The sequence below is a fragment of the Heterodontus francisci genome, chromosome 6, assembly GCF_036365525.1.
Source record: "Heterodontus francisci isolate sHetFra1 chromosome 6, sHetFra1.hap1, whole genome shotgun sequence".
Taxonomy (NCBI): Eukaryota; Metazoa; Chordata; class Chondrichthyes; order Heterodontiformes; family Heterodontidae; genus Heterodontus; species Heterodontus francisci.
In genome coordinates, this window is record NC_090376.1 from 66535507 (window position 1) to 66553719 (window position 18213).

An 18213-nucleotide genomic window follows, 5' to 3' on the forward strand; every position below is an offset into this window, starting at 1 on the left:
CCTAACAGCACTGTGGGTATACCTACCTCAAATCGACTGCAGCGGTTCAAGAAAGCAGCTCACCACCACCTTCTCAAGGGCAATTAGGGGTGGACAATAAATGCTGGCCTGGCCAGCATCCCCCACATCCCATGAATGAATAAAAAAAAAGGGAGGAAGTATTAGCTGTTTTAGCGGCCTTAAAAGTGGATAAATCCCCAGGCCCTGATTAGATGTATCCCAGGCTGTTATGTGAGGCAAGGGAGGAGATTGCAGGAGCTCTGGCACAAATTTTCAAATCCTCTCTGGCCACAGGAGAGGTACCAGAGGATTGGAGAATAGTGAATGTGGTGCCATTGTTCAAGAAGGGTAGCAGGGATAAACCAGGTAATTACAGGCCAGTGAGTCTAACATCAGTGGTAGGGAAACTATTGGAAACACTTCTGAGGGACAGGATTAATCTCCACTTGGAGAGGCAGGGATTAATCAGGGATAGTCAGCATGGCTTTGTCAGGGGCAGATCGTGGCTAACAAACTTGATTGAATTTTTCGAAGAGGTGACTAGATGTGTAGATGAGGGTAAAGCAGTTGATGTAGTCTACATGGACTTCAGTAAGGTTTTTCATAAGGTCCCGCATGGGAGATTGGTTAAGAAGGCAACAGCCCACGGGATCCAGGGCAACTTGGCAAATCGGATCCAAAATTGGCTTAGTGGCAGGAGGCAGAGGGTAATGGTCGAGGGTTGTTTTTGTGAGTGGAAGCCTGTGACCAGTGGTGTACCACAGGGATCTGTGCTGGGACCCTTGCTGTTTGTAGTGTACATTAATGATTTAGACGTGAATATAGGAGGTATGATCAGTAAGTTCGCAGATGACATGAACATTGGTGGTGTCATAAATAGTGAGGAGGAAAGCCTTAGATTACAGGACGATATAGATGGGCTGGTAAAATGGGTGGAGCAGTGGCAAATGCAATTTAATCCTGAGAAGTGTGAGGTGATGCACTTTGGGAGGACTAACAAGGCAATGGAATATACAATGGATGGTATGACCCTAGGAAGTACAGAGGGTCAGAGGGACCTTGATGTACTTGCCTATAGATCACTGAAGGCAGCAGCACAGGTAGATATGATGTTTAGGAAGGCATATGGGATACTTGCCATTATTAGCCGAGGCATAGAACATAAGAGCAGGGAGGTTGTGATGGAACTGTATAAAACGCTAGTTAGGCCACAGCTGCAGTATGTGTACAGTTTTGGTCACAACACTATAGGAAGGATGTGATTGCTCTGAAGAGAGTGCAGAGGAGATTCACCAGGATGTTGCCTGGGCTGGAGCATTTCAGCTATGAAGAGAGACTGGATTGGCTATGGTTGTTTTCCTTAGCGCAGAAAAGGCTGAGGGGGAAACTGATTGAGGTATACAAAATTATGAGGGGCATTGATAGGATAGATAGGAAGAAACCTTTTCCCTTAGTGGAGGTGTCAATAACCAGGGGGCATCGATTTAAGGTAAGGGACAGGAGGTTTAGAGGGGATTTGCCGAGAATCAAATTTCACCCAGAGGATGGTTGGAATCTGAAACACACTGCCTGTGGTAGAGGCAGGAACCCTCACAACATTTAAGAAGTATTTAGATGAGCATTTGAAATGCCATACCATACAAGGCTACGGGCCAAGTGCTGGAAAATGGGATTAGGATAGGTGCTTGATGGCTGGCACAGACACGATGAGCCGAAGGGCCTGTTTCTGTGCTGTATAACTCTATGACTCTATTAAAGGTGCTACATAATGTAAGTTGTTGTTGCTGGTGTTGGCAACATTCACTCAACGTGCTATTGGTGAATGGCCATGCTCAGAACATCAGGCTGGTGAGTGCTCACTATCCTCACAGCATTCATGATGCTTTTATACTGCGCCAGTCAACAGTTCCAGCACTCTTTGAGCCACCACGTTGAGCCAGATGGTGGCTGCTTGGTGACAAGGACTATCTACAGTACACATGGCTGATGATTCCCCTTTGTAACCCTGCCACAAGTGGCCAGCACTCATACAATGAAAGTCATGCTGTAACGAGAAACAGCATTGGGCAGACCATCAGGATAATGAACCAATGGTCTGCTTCCTGGACCACTTGGGAGGAACCCTCCAATATTCGCTGGGGTGTTGTCCCAATTCATAGTGTTTTGTTGCATCTTCCACAACACTGCCATGATGAGGGCGCAGCCCTTGTCACCAAGGCTTTGGTGACATCCTCAGAACAAGGAGCAAGAGACGGAGGAGGAGGAAGAGGATGAGATAGAGGAGGAGGAGGAGTAAAAGAGGAGGCATCTGGCACATCTATGTTCCAGAAGGACTGTCCATGAGCGCATCATCTGATTCCGGTTCCCTTGAATGAAACCCCAGATCCCCATTGCTCAACACATCCCCTCCTTACCATCCCTTTGTTACAGATCATCACAGTTTTCTCTTGGCCGCAATCCTGAAATAAAAGACACCACAAGGCAATAATTCCATAACAACTTTATCCAACAACAGATTCAATACTCCATACAATAATTACCCTTGTGCATTGCCTTAGTGCGGTCTTGCAGGTGCCTTTGCCTGGCCTCGTGCTTCTATGCAGTGCTACCCCAGTGGCTGCAGGATGGCTGGTGGAAGGCTGCTGGTTTTCAATGGGGCGACTGCAGTCTAGGACTTGAAGACCTGGCTTCCCCTGTGCCACCTTACATAAGAAATAGGAGCAGGAGTAGGCCATTCGGCCCCTCAAGCCTGCGCTGCCATTCAATAAGATCATGGCTGATCTGCCCGAGACCTCAACTCCTCTTTCGTGCCAGCTCCTCATAGCCCTCAACTCCCCAATATTTCAAAAATCTGTCTACCTCCTCTTTAAAAACTTTCAGTGATCTAACCTCCACAACTCTCTGAGGTAGAGAATTCCGGAGATTCACCACCCTCTGAGAGAAGAAATTCCTTCGCATCTCAGTTTTAAATGTGTGTCCCCTTATCCTGTAACTATGTCCCCTAGTTCGAGATTCCCCCACGAGTGGAATCATCTTCTCAACATCTATCCTGTCAAACCCCCTCAGAATCTTATGTTTCAGTAAGATCACCCGTCATTTTTCTAAACTCTAATGAATAAAGGCCTAACCTGTTTAGCCGTTCTTGATAAGTCAACCCCTTCATCCCAGGAATCAGCCGAGTGAATCTCTTTTGAACTGCCTCCAATGCCAGTATATCCTTTCTTAAGTACGGGGACCAAAACTGTACACAGTACTCCAGGTGCGGCCTCACCAACACCCTGTACAGTTGTCACAAGACTTCCCTATTTTTAAACTCCAACCACCTCGCAATAAAGGCCGAAATTCCATTTGCCTTCTTAATTACTTGCTGCTCTTGCATGCTAACCTTTTGTGTTTCATGCACAAGAACACCCAGATCCCTCTGTGCTGCACATTTTTGAAGTCTGTCTCAAAGAACAAAGAACAAAGAACAGTACAGCACAGGAACAGGCCATTCGGCCCTCCAAGCCTGCGCTGATCTTGATGCCTGTCTAAACTAAAACCTTCTGCATTTCCGGGGACCGTATCCCTCTATTCCCATCCTATTCATGTATTTGTCAAGATGCCTCTTAAATGTCGCTATCGTACCTGCTTCGACCACCTCCCCTGGCAGCAAGTTCCAGGCACACACCACCCTTGCCTCGCACATCCCCTCTAAACTTTGCCCCTCGCACCTTAAACCTATGTCCCCTAGTAACTGACTCTTCCACCCTGGGAAAAAGCTTCTGACTATCCACTCTGTCCATGCCACTGATAACTTTGTAAACCTCTATCATGTCGTCGTTCCAGTGAAAACAATCCGAGTTTATCCAACCTCTCCTCATAGCTAATTCCCTCCAGACCAGGCAACATCCTGGTAAACCTCCTCTCCATTTAAATAATAGTCTGCCTTTTGATTCTTCCTACCAAGGTGCATGACCTCACACTTTTTTACATTAAACTCCATCTGTCAAGTTTTTGCCCACTCACTCAACCTTTCTATATCCCCTTGCAGATTCCTTATGTCCTCATCACAACATGCCCTCCCACCTATTTTCCTATCATCAGCAAATTTGGATATATTACATTCTTCCCCCTCCTCCAAGTCATTAATATAGATAGTAAATAATTGAGGGCCTAGGACTGTTCATTGTGGTACTCCACTCGTTATGTCTTTCAAACCTGAAAAAGACCCATTAATCCCGATTCGCTGTCTTCTGTGAGTTAACCAATCCTCAATCCATGCTAATACATTACCCCCAATACCATGAGCTCCTATCTTGTGCAATATTCTTTTATGTGGCACCTTATCAAATGCCTTTTGGAAATCTAAATACACTACATCAACCGGTTCCCCTTTATCAACTCTGCTTGTTATATCCTCAAAGAACTGTAGCAAATTTGACAAACATGATTTCCCTTTCACAAAACCATGTTGATTCTGTTGATTGCTTTGAGCTTTTCTAAATGTCCTGCTATTTTTTCCTTAATAATGGACTCTAGCATTTTCCCAACGACTGACGTTAGGCTGATAGTTTCCTGCCTTTTGTCTCCCTCCCTTCTTGAACAGGAGAGTCACATTAGCGGTCCATTGAGTTCTGGAATATTTCGACCAATGCCTCCACTGTCTCTGCAGCCACTTCCTTTAAAACCCTTGGATGTAGGCCATCAGGTCCTGGTGACTTGTCTGCCTTGAGTCCCATTAGTTTGTCAAATACTCTGTCCCTCGTGATAGAGACTGTTACAAGATCTTTCCTCCCATTAGCTCCTTGCTTATCTGATATCTGTGGGATGTTTATAGTGTCCTCCACTGTGAAGACTGATGCAAAATATTGGTTTAAATTATCTGCCTTTTCTCTGTTCCCCGTTATCAATTCTCCAGTCACATCGTCCAAGGGTCCCATGTTCACTTTAGCTACTCTCTTTTTATATACCAGTAGAAGTTCTTGCTGTTCGTTTTTATATTTTTTGCCAATTTACTTTCATAATCAATTATCTCCCTCTTCATTAGCTTTTTAGTCATCCGTTGCTGGTTCCTAAAAAATTCCCAGTCCTCTGGCCTACCACTAGTTTTTGCCGCTTTGTATTCCTTAGTGTCTGATTGGATACTCTCCTTGACCACCTTTGTTAATCACGGGTGGTTTGTCCTTCTCATCGAGTCCTTCTTTTTGACCGGGATAAATTTTTGCTGTGTGTTATGAAATATCTGCTTAAATGTCTTCCACTGCTCATCCACTGCCCTTCCCCTTAGTCTATTTTCCCAGCCCGCTTTAGACAACTCTTTCTTCAGACCTCCGTAATTGCCCCTGTTTAAGTTGAGGACACTGGTTTGAGACCCGAGTTGCTCGCCCTCAAACTGAATTTGAAATTCTACCATGTTGTGATCTGTTCCCCCTAGAGGATCCTTAACTATGATATACTTGGCATATGCAATAGCAGTCTGGGATGGCTGGCAGGCGACAGCAGGGTGACAGGAGCATCAGTGGTGGGAGCATGAATGATATCATCCTGAGATAGGACAGCAGGTTTGTGCTGCATGGAGCCCTGTTACTCCCCCAGGGTGGTGCCACAGCCATTCTAGTAATCTGCTGGAGGACAATTTGCTGGAATGTTATGAGAACCTGCATACCCCTTTGAGCACTGGTATTTGCAGTATTGATGGTAGCAGTTTGGGCCTGCATGGCAGCAAACCAGGCTTGCATGGCAACAAGCAGACATTTCATGACTTCAGTCTGAGCTTCCACCACAACATTGAGAACATAGAACATAGAACAGTACAGCACAGTACAGGCCCTTTGGCCCACGATGTTGTGCCGAACCTTTAACCTACTCTAAGATCAAACTACCTACATACCCTTCATTCTACTATCACCCATGGACCTATCCAAGAGTCGCTTAAATGTCCCTAATGTATCTGCTTCTACTACCACCGCTGGCAGTGCATTCCAAGCACCCACCACTCTCTGTGTAAAGAACCTACCTCTGACATCTCCCCGAAACCTTCCTCCAATCACCTTAAAATTATGCCCCCTGGTGATAGCCCTTTCCGCCATGGGAAAAAGTCTCTGGCCATCCACTCTATCTATGCCTCTCATCATCTTGTACCCCTCTATCAAGTCACCTCTCATCCTTCTTCGCTCCAATGAGAAAAACCCTAGCACCCTCAACCTTTCTTCGTAAGACATGCCCTCCAGTCCAGGCAGCATCCTGGTAAATCTCCTCTGCACCCTCTCTAAAGCTTCCACATCCTTCCTATAATGAGGCGACCAGAACTGAACACAATATTCCAAGTGTGGTCTAACCAGGGCTTTATAGAGCTGCAGCATAACCTCGCGGCTCTTAAACTCAATCCCCCTGTTAATGAAAGCCTTCTTAACAACCCTATCAACTTGGGTGGAAACTTTGAGCGATCTATGGACATGGACCCCAAGATCGCTCTGTTCCTCCACACTACCAAGAATCCTGTCTTTAAGCCTGTATTCTGCATTCAAATTCGACCTTCCAAAATGAATCACTTCACACTTTTCCAGGTTGAACTCCATCTGCCACTTCTCAGCCCAGCTCTGCATCCTGTCAATGTCCTGTTGCAACCTACAACAACCTTCCACACTATCCACAACTCCAGCAACCTTCGTGTCATCGGCAAACTTGCTAACCCAGCCTTCCACTTCCTCATCCAAGTCATTTATAAAAATCACAAAGAGCAGAGGTCCCAGAACAGATCCCTGCGGAACACCACTGGTCACTGAGTTCCAGGCTGAATACTTTCCATCTACTACCACCCTCTATCTTCTATGGGCCAGCCAATTCTGTATCCAGACAGCCAACTTTCCCTGAATCCCATGCCTCCTTACTTTCTGAATGAGTCTACCATGGGGAACCTTATCAAACACCTTGCTAAAATCCATATACACCACATCCACTGCTCTTCCTTCATCAATGTGTTTTGTCACATCTTCAAAGAATTCAATAAGGCTTGTGAGGCATGACCTGCCCCTCACAAAGCCATGCTGACTGTCTCTAATCAAACTATGCTTTTCCAAATAATCATAAATCCTGTCTCTCAGAATCCTCTCCAATAATTTGCCCACTACCGACGTAAGACTGACTGGTCTATAATTCCCAGGGTTATCCCTATTCCCTTTCTTGAACAAGGGAATAACATTTGCCACCCTCCAATCATCTGGTACTACTCCAGTGGACAGTGAGGACGCAAAGATCATCGCCAAAGGCGCGGCAATCTCTTCCCTCGCTTCCCTTAATATCTTTGGGTATATCCCGTCTGGCCCCGGGGACTTATCTGTCCTCATGTCTTTCAAAATTTCCAGCACATCCTCCCTCTTAACATCAGCAGTTCTTCTGCTTGTGCTGCAATGGAAGTTGAGACATCGGTCACCATACGCTGCATCACTGCTTGGTCCAGAAGTGTTCTTATGGAGTTGGCCACCATTTCCACACTAGAAAGGATGGGTTACAAACTCTGCACAAAGCCCTGTGCCGAGTTGGAGCCAGACTGCTCCATGCTCCTTGACAGCAGGCTCTCTGGCAGGCCTGCCAATGCACCAAGCATTTCATTGTGCATTCCCATCAGCATTTTTCTGTATATTGCTCCATTGAAGTCCTCCTCTGAGTCCTCTGCAGCAGAACCCATCTGCCACTTCACCCTTTGGTGTGTTGGCACATAGGCTATCCTTTCACCCTGCCCTGGCTGCAGCTTACTTGTGTCCAGTGACTCACTAGACTACTCTCTCTGAGCATCATGCAGTGGCAGTATCTGAGCTGGCGGCTGCGAGTGTCAGATCAAGTGATGGTGTTTCTTCCTTAGAGGTCTGCTCTCCCTCTAGTCCTTCAGCCTCAGGCAGCAATGGCTGGCCAGATGGCAGTTCTTAGATACCTGAAAGAATAAATGCACAAGGGGAGTGTTATGGTGAGGGAAGTGGTGATGGGGGTAAAGCAAGAGGTCCATTGTTATGTTGTGGAACCACCTTAACAGACTGTAATGAAGGTCACCGGAGGAAGTGATATCACGTCACACATGACCAGGGAGTTGTTGGTGTAGCCCGACAAAGTAAGATGTGTGTAGATGTGCTCGTGCAGTAGCTGCGTATATTTATGTTCCGGTTAAGTTATAATAAAAACCTACTTTTTCTTTGTATACTTTTCTTTGGATATTACTTGTCGTCCTGTGAATTTTACAATAGTTCACATACCTAAGGGAGAAGTAATATTACAGGTTGCACCATCTGTTACTTGTGCATCACACCAGATTGCAGGATGAGGGTAAATTGGGACATGGCATGGGACTGTCATCCTCCATGGCTTCAGTGACACTGTAGGGGATTCTCTTCCTCACTCGAAGACCACCCTCCCTACACTCGAGTCCATGACACAAGAATTACAAATGTATGACTCGAACAGAATAAACAGTGAGACAAATTTCTTCTTATAACTCACAACTGCTTTATTGAATTATTCACAATCCTTAGAGAGGGTTACACTCAGCAATCACAAGTTACAGTTGCAACTACAATTACGTGACCCAGGACCCTGTCCTGCTCGAGGCTAAACATAGGTTAAACCCCCTATTCCTAACTTAATTTCCTAACTATATACTTACAATCACCCCTCAGTTGGTCTACCAATGGTGTTCTTAGATCCCTTGGTGGAGTTGACCAAGCTCTACCATCTTCCTTGACGGACTATTAGAATAGATCTATGGCTCTATGGATCTATGCCTGCAAGAACAATAACATACCCCGATCTCCGTGTACATTTATAGAGTCATAGAGTTATACAGCACAGAAACAGGCCCTTCAGCCCATCGTGTCCTTGCCGGCCATCATGCACCTATCTATTCTAATCCCATTTTCCAGCACTTGGCCCGTAGCCTTGTATGCTATGTCATTTCAAATGCTCATCTAAATACTTCTTAAATGTTGTGAGGGCTCCTGCCTCTACTTCCCCTTCACGCAGTGTGTTCCAGATTCCAACCACCCTCTGGGTGAAAACATTTTTCCTCAAATCCCCTCTAACCCTTCTGCCCCTTCCCTTAAATCTATGCCCCCTGGTTATTGACCCCTCTGCTAAGGGAAAAAGTCTCTTCCTATCTACGCTATCTGTGTCCCACATAATTTTATATACCTCAGTCAGGTCTCCCCTCAGCCTTCTCTGCTCTAAGGAAAACAACGCTAGCCTATCCAGTCTCTCTTCATAGCTGAAATGCTCCAGCCCAGGCAACATCCTGGTGAATCTCCTCTCCACCGTCTCCAGTGCAATCACATCCTTCCTATAGTGTTGTGACCAGAAATGTACACAGTACTCCAACTGCGGCCTAATTAGCTGGCTGGGCCATCTCATCTCCAAATTTGGCAATGCTCCCACCCTTTAGTTCTGATTGGCTACTTAGGTCCTCATTCTTGATATGCCCTTTTTAAAAATAATGTCTTCTGCAAAAGACACAGAATCACCTCTTTCCTGCTGATAATCGATTTCAGGAAGGTCAGTCTTTCACACCTCTTCAATCCTTAGATTTACACAGTACTTGAGCCCATCTCATTCTGTTGTCAGTTCTTAAGGTCATCAGGCGCCAATCCCTTCTTCAATTGTGGTTGCAAGACATATACGCTTTTTGCACGCTTGATTCTTGACTGGGCTATGTGACTGTCTGTTGCCACTGAAAATTTGTAACTTCAGCAGAATTTCAAACAAGGAATTAACCCCTTGTTGTCCTTCAACACCCACTGGCCGCTGCCGCGTCATAGCCACTCCAATTATTCCCAATACCGTCCCCTCCAGGGGGTGAGCACATGCAGCCATTCCTGCACCCACCCCCTGCCGGTTAGCTGTTGCTGCCATCTATTATGGGCCACCTTGCCCTGCAATAGAAAGGAAAGTGTGTACTATGATGTGTTTGGTTGATGTGCTGCCACAGTTGAACATATGGAAGCTGTGAGATGTAAGTGTGCAGCTTTCATGTGAGTGTGTGAGGGTGACGTGAAGCATATGAATGTGAGTCATGCTTAATATAGATTGTCGGTAGGTGAGTGAAGGGGGTGTGGTGATTGGAGCAGTGTGTGAGGTTAGTGGTGCAGTGGGTAGGAATTGGCATTCAGGGATGAAGTAACTGACCTTGACCACTCATATGAGGTCATTATACTTCTTGTGGCCACATCCTCCCACTGCCTTCTGAGCAGTTGTCCAGAGGGCATCCTGGCCCCCTGAGGGAAGAAAATCTCTTTCTTATGGTCCAACTCCTACACTAACAACTCAAACGCAACATGCGTAAACATGTAGCACGCTCGCTGGGCTGTTGCACCATTTTCGTCCTACCTGAGGGCTTTACAATGTTGCCGAATCAGTTTCAGCCCCTGTTGTAGCCAGAATGCACCCTGCCTTTAAAAGGTGCAGTCTGGCTTTAGGTAGAGCAGGCTAGCTTTAATTGTTGGTAGCCTGCACAAACTTGGGACCCCTGCTGAGACATGTCACTCAGTGGCACATTAGCTAGAATCATGGAAATGAGCAGACAGCGTGAAGTTTACGTGCTGCCTACATCACTTTGATCAGATGCAGGATAATTGTGCATCACAATCCCCGCATCTGAATTTAGTGGCTATCCAATTTAGCACAGCTTCCCCCCCGACAATCTTTGTCTCTCCTGCCTGGTTATGTAACTTCCCCATTGTAAATGATTTTCGTACAGGCACAAATTGAAATGTGTGAAGGAAAAATTCAAGACAGATGTCAGGAAGCATTTCTTTACACAAAAAGTGATCAAGAGCTGGATGGGTTGCCAGGAAGAATGATTGAGGCGAAGATATTGGATTCATTTAAGAAACAATTAAATGGTGCAACAGGAGAATGGTAGGACTGTAATTATGAAGGTTATCAAATGAGCTGGTGGGCTGTTTGGTGAGCTTGTGATGTTGTAAAGCACTGCATATATCTTTCCAGTATTTTAAAATCTGTCAATAAGCCTTTTCAACTCAGTAGCTGCCTGTGAAAGTGGTTACTAGATTTTGAGTTTAATTTCCTCTGTGCACTATATATAGCACACTGGTTGATGAAAGTTCACATTAAATTCCTGGCTCGATGGTTTTAAAGTGGTTGTTGACTGAATTAAATACTATATTAAAATGGTTTGAACATGAATTTAGCACAAACAGGTTACCCAGTGCACTAAAAAAAAGCATAAAGAGGAAATTAAACTCCTTGAACTCTCAACTGTTGCCTTCCCTCTTTGTGTCCTTGGGCATGTGCTGACTTGTCCCCATCCCTCCAGCTTGATGTCAGTTTTATTGAAGTGCCAACCCAGAATGTTAACCTTTCTCTTTCACATGCTGACTGAGCTGCTGTTCAATCCCAGCATTTTCAGTTTTTGTTTTTGAAAACAACTTTAGTTGCTTTTCCCTTTATTTTAATGAATAGCACGTTTCTGCTTTCATAGACAATGCTGTGAAAAGTTATATAATGCAGCTAAAGGGTAGAGAAAACATTTATGGCAGGCAAGAGAATGAATGCAGCTGCCCTAATGATGTGAACTGGAATATTACATTGTGGCATGGGATCTTACTGGTGTGTGCACAACTGAGAATAACTACTTTTGAAGAGGATTGAGCTTTGGTTTAGGAACCTGTTCGTTAAGTAATTGAAGAGTCAGATACAGATTCAGTGATATGAAAATGGAAAGAAGAGTCAAATAGTAGTACAAAAATAAGAATGATAAAAAGGTTTAAAATAAACTAGATGATGTGAAATTTAAAGTAAGTAAATGGATAAGATAGAGTATTAAAACTAAGATGAAGACAGCACCTCTACATAAACAACTTTTGACCAGGATTTATCCTGTTCAGCAATGTATAAGATCTGATTTATTTAAATAAACCAAGGCTCTATTGCCCTCTCAGGCAGATGTAAAAGATCCCAAGGCACTATTTAAAGAAAAGCAGGGGTATTCTCCAGGTGTCTTGGCAACATTTATTTTTCAACCAGCATCATTACAGCATACCACTGGCTGTCATGTTTCCCGACAGGATAAAGGCAAACATTGCTGTCAATACACACTTACGCATTTCCTGCAGGAGAAGATAGCCCACAATGCTTGAGAATGGTAGGCTACAGTGGGGTTGAGCCCTCCCCGCCTCAACCCCCTCCCCCGACACCCGGGCACTCATGCACCAGGACAAGGGAGGTCCCTCCTTAATGGCTGCTCCATGGCCTAAAGGGGGGGCCCCCTGGCAGAAATGACCAGCTTGCGGCTAAGGTGCCACTGCTGGAATGTGCCCCTTCCTCCACGCCCCACACATTCCTGGGGTCTGCTTGCCTTGCCATGGCACAGTAAACCAAAAAAAATCTAATTTTCAAGGGAATGTCAGTACGGAAGCACCGTCTTCCTTACCCTGCAGCTGCAGCAGTGGACACCGTTAGCATTGGCACTTCCGAGGCTGCAGAGCTATCTTGAGAAATAGCAGACTCACATCAGCTGCACCACTTTTTCACATATGCATGTCCATTCCCCAGTGATCGCATTGGGACCCAATTGCAATTTTTACTAGGTCATCTGAACAGGAAATGGCAGGCCAACCCAGTGAGAAAGTCGATCAGATCCAAAGTGTACTCAAGAATGTAAGTTTTACACTTACCTTTTGTTGCCAGGAGGAGTAGTCAACTGGGACGAATAAGGAAAGCTTAGGCCTCCCCTCCTCTCCACCTCCCTGCCATCATCTTACTGGTCCCACCCCCTCCACCTCCGCCCCACTCAGAGGAAACCAACCAATTACCTGCCATATGTTTTTTTTGCTGTTTCCCACTCATAACAGATGGGAATTAGATGAGGTCTGGTTATTCAAATTGGACAGGTCTCATTCAGCCAAAGGCAGCTGGGAAATTAATGGGTTTGATTTTGTGGTCAGCAACGAAGCTTTCTGCTGACCTTGAAGAAAGCTGCCCACAAAGATCTAACATTCTCTATGGCGTGGATCTCCCCTTTTCTGATATTAGTTTAAATCTGGTACCAAGTCACGGGGATCTCCAGGTGTCCAGCAGCAATGATGGCGTTAAGTAGGGGAAGCAGCCTATCACATTGAAGTATTCTCACATACTGCAAATCAGGAAATTAAAAGTGCTGATTAACCTTCACTTTTAAATTTTCAGATAACAAAATAAATGATGATTTGATGAAGATAGAAGCTAAAATATCCTAAACAAACTTTGAAAAAAATGTTTTAAAATATGTGGAATTTTTTTTATCATAATGGAGAAAATTGACTTTCCACAATTATAAAATTAGCTTTTCAGGACCAGAGGGTGTTTAGCTGTAATTATGAACTTAGTACACTATTTAAAACTCAGTTACACCTCATTCAACAAGGTGTACATTTTCAAGTGAATTTACAGCAAGACTAACAGCTTGAAAACAGTATTTTTTTGTGCATACTGATTGCTTAGGGATCTCTCTGGGGGGATCTCAACAGTGCAAACTCTGGAGGAGTTGACAGCAACTTCTGGATTTCCACATTATTCTATGAATGTACAGAATTAGTGGATAAGGATGGCAAAAGCTAAGAGTTTCTTTGTCATTGTCATGATAAAATCTGGGCCATTGTAGTCACTATCGTAATGTAGAAAATGCGGCATCCAATTTGCACACAGGGAACAACAATAAAATGAATGAGCAGGTCGCATCTTTTAGTTGTTGTTTGAGGGATGAATATTGGCCAGGACACGTCCCTTGCTCTTCTTTGAATAATGCTGTGGGATCTTTAACATGTACCTGAGAGTGCAGACAGGGCCTCAGTTTATTATATCATCCAAAAGGTGGCATCTTCAACAATGCAACACTCCCTCATAGTGTACTAAAGTGCCACCCAAGTTTATGGGCTCAATTGTAAGACTAGAACCCATAACCTTCTGTCTTGGAGGTGTAAGTGCTACCAATGAGCTAGGGTTGTCGGAAGTTAATTCATTAGAATATGACTCCTGATCATGTATGTAATAGGGCCATCATTGGTTATATGAAGATTACATTCTTTGGTTCATCTTCTTTTTCTTTGGCCTCCTCATCTCAAGAGACAATAGATAAGTGCCTGAAGGTGGTCAGTGGTTTGTGAAGCAGCGCCTGGAGTACCTATAAAGGCCAATTCTAGAGTGACAGACTCTTCCACAGGCGCTGCAGATAAAATTGGCTGTCGGGGTTGTTACACAATTGGCTCTCTCCTTGCGCTTCTGTCTTTTTTCCTGCCAACTGCTAAGTCTCTTTGACTCGCCACTCTTTAGCCCCACCTTTATGGCTGTCCGCCAGCTCTGGCAATCACTGGCAACTGACTCCCACGACTTGTGATCAATGTCACAGGACTTTAAAGCGGAGACATGGACGGCCGGTGGGTCTGATAGTAGTGACGAGCTTGCTGTGCAATGCGTCCTTGGGGATCCTGCCATCTTCCATGCGGCTCGCATGGCCAAGCCATCTCAAGCGCCGCTGACTCAGTAGGGTGTATATACTGGGGTTGTTGATCACCTTGAGGACTTCTACACACCATAGTCGAGACACAAGAGAGATTGGAGATATGGCCCTGCCACCTGATGCCAAGGATTCTCCGGAGGCAGCGAAGATGGAATGAATAGAGACGTCACTCTTGGCTGACATACGTTGTCCAGGCCTCGCTGCCGTAGAGCAAGGTACTGAGGACACAGGCTTGATACACTCGGACTTTTGTTTTCCATGTCAGTGCGCCATTTTCCCACACTCTCTTGGCCAGTCTAGACATAGCAGCGGACGCCTTTCCCCTGCGCTTGTTGATTTCTGCATCGAGAGACAGGTTACTGGTGATAGTTGGGCCTAGGTAGGTGAACTCTTGAACCACTTGCAGAGCGTGGTCACCGATATTGATGGATGGAGCATTTCTGACGTCCTGTCCCATGATGTTCGTTTTCTTGAGGCTGATGATTAGGCCAAATTTGTTGCAGGTAGCTGCAATCCTGTCGATGAGTCTCTGCAGACACTCTTCTGTGTGAGATGTTAATGCAGCATCGTCAGCAAAGAGGAGTTCCCTGATGAGGACTTTCCGAACGTTGGTCTTCGCTCTTAGACGGGCAAGGTTGAACAACCTGCCACCTGATCTTGTGTGGAGGAAAATTCCTTCTTCTGAAGACTTGAATGCATGTGAGAGCAGCAGGGAGAAGATCCCAAACAGTATAGGTGCGAGAACACAGCCCTGTTTCACGTCACTCAGGATAGGAAAGCAGTCTGACGAGGCACCGCTATGCTGAATTGTGCCTTTCATATTGTCATGGAATGAGGTGATAATACTGAGTAGCTTTGGTGGACATCTGATCTTTGCTAGTAGTCTGAAGAGACCATGTCTGCTGACGAGGTCAAAGGCTTTGGTGAAATCAATGAAAGCAACGTAGAAGGGCATCTGTTGTTCGCGACATTTCTCCTGTAGCTGGTGAAGGGAGAACAGCATGTCAATGATGGATCTCTCTGCTCGAAAGCCACACTGTGCCTCAGGGTAGACATGCTCAGCCAGCTTCTGGAGCCTGTTTAAGACGACTCGAGCGAAGACTTTTCCCACTGTGCTGAGCAGGGAGATTCCACGGTAGTTGTTGCAGTCACCGCGGTCACCCTTGTTCTTATAGTGGGTGATGATATTGGCATCGCGCATGTCCTGTGGTACTGCTCCCTCATCCCAGCACAGGCAAAGCAGTTCATGGAGTGCTGAGAGTATAGCAGGCTTGGCACTCTTGATTATTTCAGGGGTAATGCCGTCCTTCCCAGGGGCTTTTCCACTGGCTAGAGAATCAATGGCATCACTGAGTTCCGATTTTGTTGGCTGTACGTCCAGCTCATCCATGACTGGCAGACACTGGGCTGCATTGAGGGCAGTCTCAGTGACAACATTTTCCCTGGAGTACAGTTCTAGGTAGTGTTCCACCCAGCGGTCCATCTACTTGCGTTGTTCAGTGATTGTGTCCCCTGATTTCGACTTGAGGGGGGCAATCTTCTTGACAGTTGGCCCAAAAGCTCTCTTAATGCCATCATACATTCCTCCGATGTTTCCGGTGTCAGAAGCCTGCTGAATACGACTGCATAGGTGTTGCCAGTAGTTATTTGCACAGCGCCTGGCTGTTCTTTGTGCAGCGCTTCTGGCTACTTTAAGTGCTACGGATGTTAACTCGCTGGGGGCTTTCTTGTAGTTCAACAGTGCAATGCGCTTAGCGGCTATGACAGGTTCCAGCTCTTCAAAGTGAGATTGAAACCAGTCTGCATTCTGCTTCTCATGTTTCCCATAGGTGGTCATTGCTGAGTCATAGATGGCATCTCTGATGTGGGCCCACTTCGTCTCTGCATCCCCTGTTGGAGTGTTTTGAAGGGCTTTTTCAAGTGAATTTAGAAACTTATGTCACAGCTGTGGATAAGAAACTCTGTTAGTGTTGATGCGTGGGCGGCCCTGCTGCTTGGAGTGATGTAGCTTCTTTGGTTTGAGTCTAACTTTGCTGCACACCAGGGAGTAGTTGGTGTCACAGTCCGCACTGTGGAAGCTGCGTGTGATTTGGACACTGTTTATAGAGGCTCGCCTTGTGACGATGAGGTCCAGCTGGTGCCAACAACGTGATCTTGGGTGTCTCCATGAAACCTGGTAACAGGGTTTAGTATGAAAGAACGAGTTGGTGATGTAGAGGTTGTGATAGGCACACAACTCCAGCAGTCTCTGTCCATTCTCATTCATCCTTCTAATGCCATAGCGCCCAAGGCAGGAGGGCCATGAGTCATGGTCAGCCCCAACCCTGGCGTTAAAGTCCCCCAGCAGGAACAAATGTTTGGTATTGGGAATGTTACTAATGATATTAGAGTCATAGTCATAGAGAGATGCAGCACTGAAACAGGCCCTTCGGCCCACCGAGTCCGTGCTGACCAACAACCACCCATTTATACTAATCTTACATTAATCCCCTATTACATCCCCACCATTCTCCTACCACCTACCTACACTAGGGGCAATTTACAATGGCCAATTTACTTATCAACCTGCAAGTCTTTGGCTGTGGGAGAAAACCGGAGCACCCGGCGGAAACCCTTGCGGTCACAGGCAGAACTTGCAAACTCAGCACAGGCAGTGCCCAGAATCGAACCCAGGTCTCTGGAGCTGTGAGGCTGCGGTGCTAACCACTGCACCACTGTGCCGTCCCATATTATGGAGTTCCTCGTAGAACTGGTCTTTAACTTCAGGTGCGGAGCGGAGTGTTGGAGCATAGATGCTGAGTCGGTGTACTGGACCAGAGGCGGTGAGCAGTCAGATGGACAGTATGCGTTCTGAGCCATTTGAAGGTGGCTCTATCATGCTGAGCAAAGAGCTTCTGATGACGAAGCCCACTCCATGCTGTCTTGGTTCTTCAGGATCCCTACCCTGCCAGAAGAAGGTGCAGTCTTGCTCTCTTAGAGAACCGCTCGCAGGGAGGTGTGTCTCCTGAAGTGCTGCAATGTCCACATTGAGTCTACTGAGCTCGTTGTTAATGATGGCGGTCTTCCGAGAATCGTTGATTTGTGTAAGGTCTTCCGACAGGCCAGGACACATAGTTCTGACGTTCCAGCTTGCAAAACGAAGGGCTGGTACCTTCTTTCCTTTTTTTGTTCTGCTGTTTGGTGCAGTGTTACAGTCCACTTGTCAGGCAATGACCCTGAGCTCCAAGCACCCATTGAAGCAGGTGGACTGTGGCGGGACAGAACCTTACTGACCAGGGGCTGCCCGATTTGAGGCCGGCGGTAGCTGTCCAGTGAGATGCGATGACCTCTCCCACAGTCAAAGGCAACCCATGGTGCCCAATCTCTATGCCAATTGAGCTGGACTTATAACCCGTAACTGCTGCCTTCCTTGTTGTTTTGGCCGCTGTGAAGCGACTACGGAGTGATCTCTCCATGGCGCATGCCTGGGTGGATGTTTGGAGGTTGTGAGTTGCCCAAGCGTCAAAACCCCCCTCTCGGCCTTCCTAATGGGGTCCAAAGGAGTGCAGAGCACAACGTATGGCACGGATATGGCTGCAGGAACTGCCGGAAACATGCCAAAGGTGACACACGACCGCCTTTGGGGTTCCGCTCCGGATTTTCTGTTAGGGTTTACTCCCTTAGCCTTGGTCTCTCCCGAGACGTCCGCAAGGCAGTGGGGTTGTTAGCTCCTTCTTCTGAAGATTACATTCTTTTGA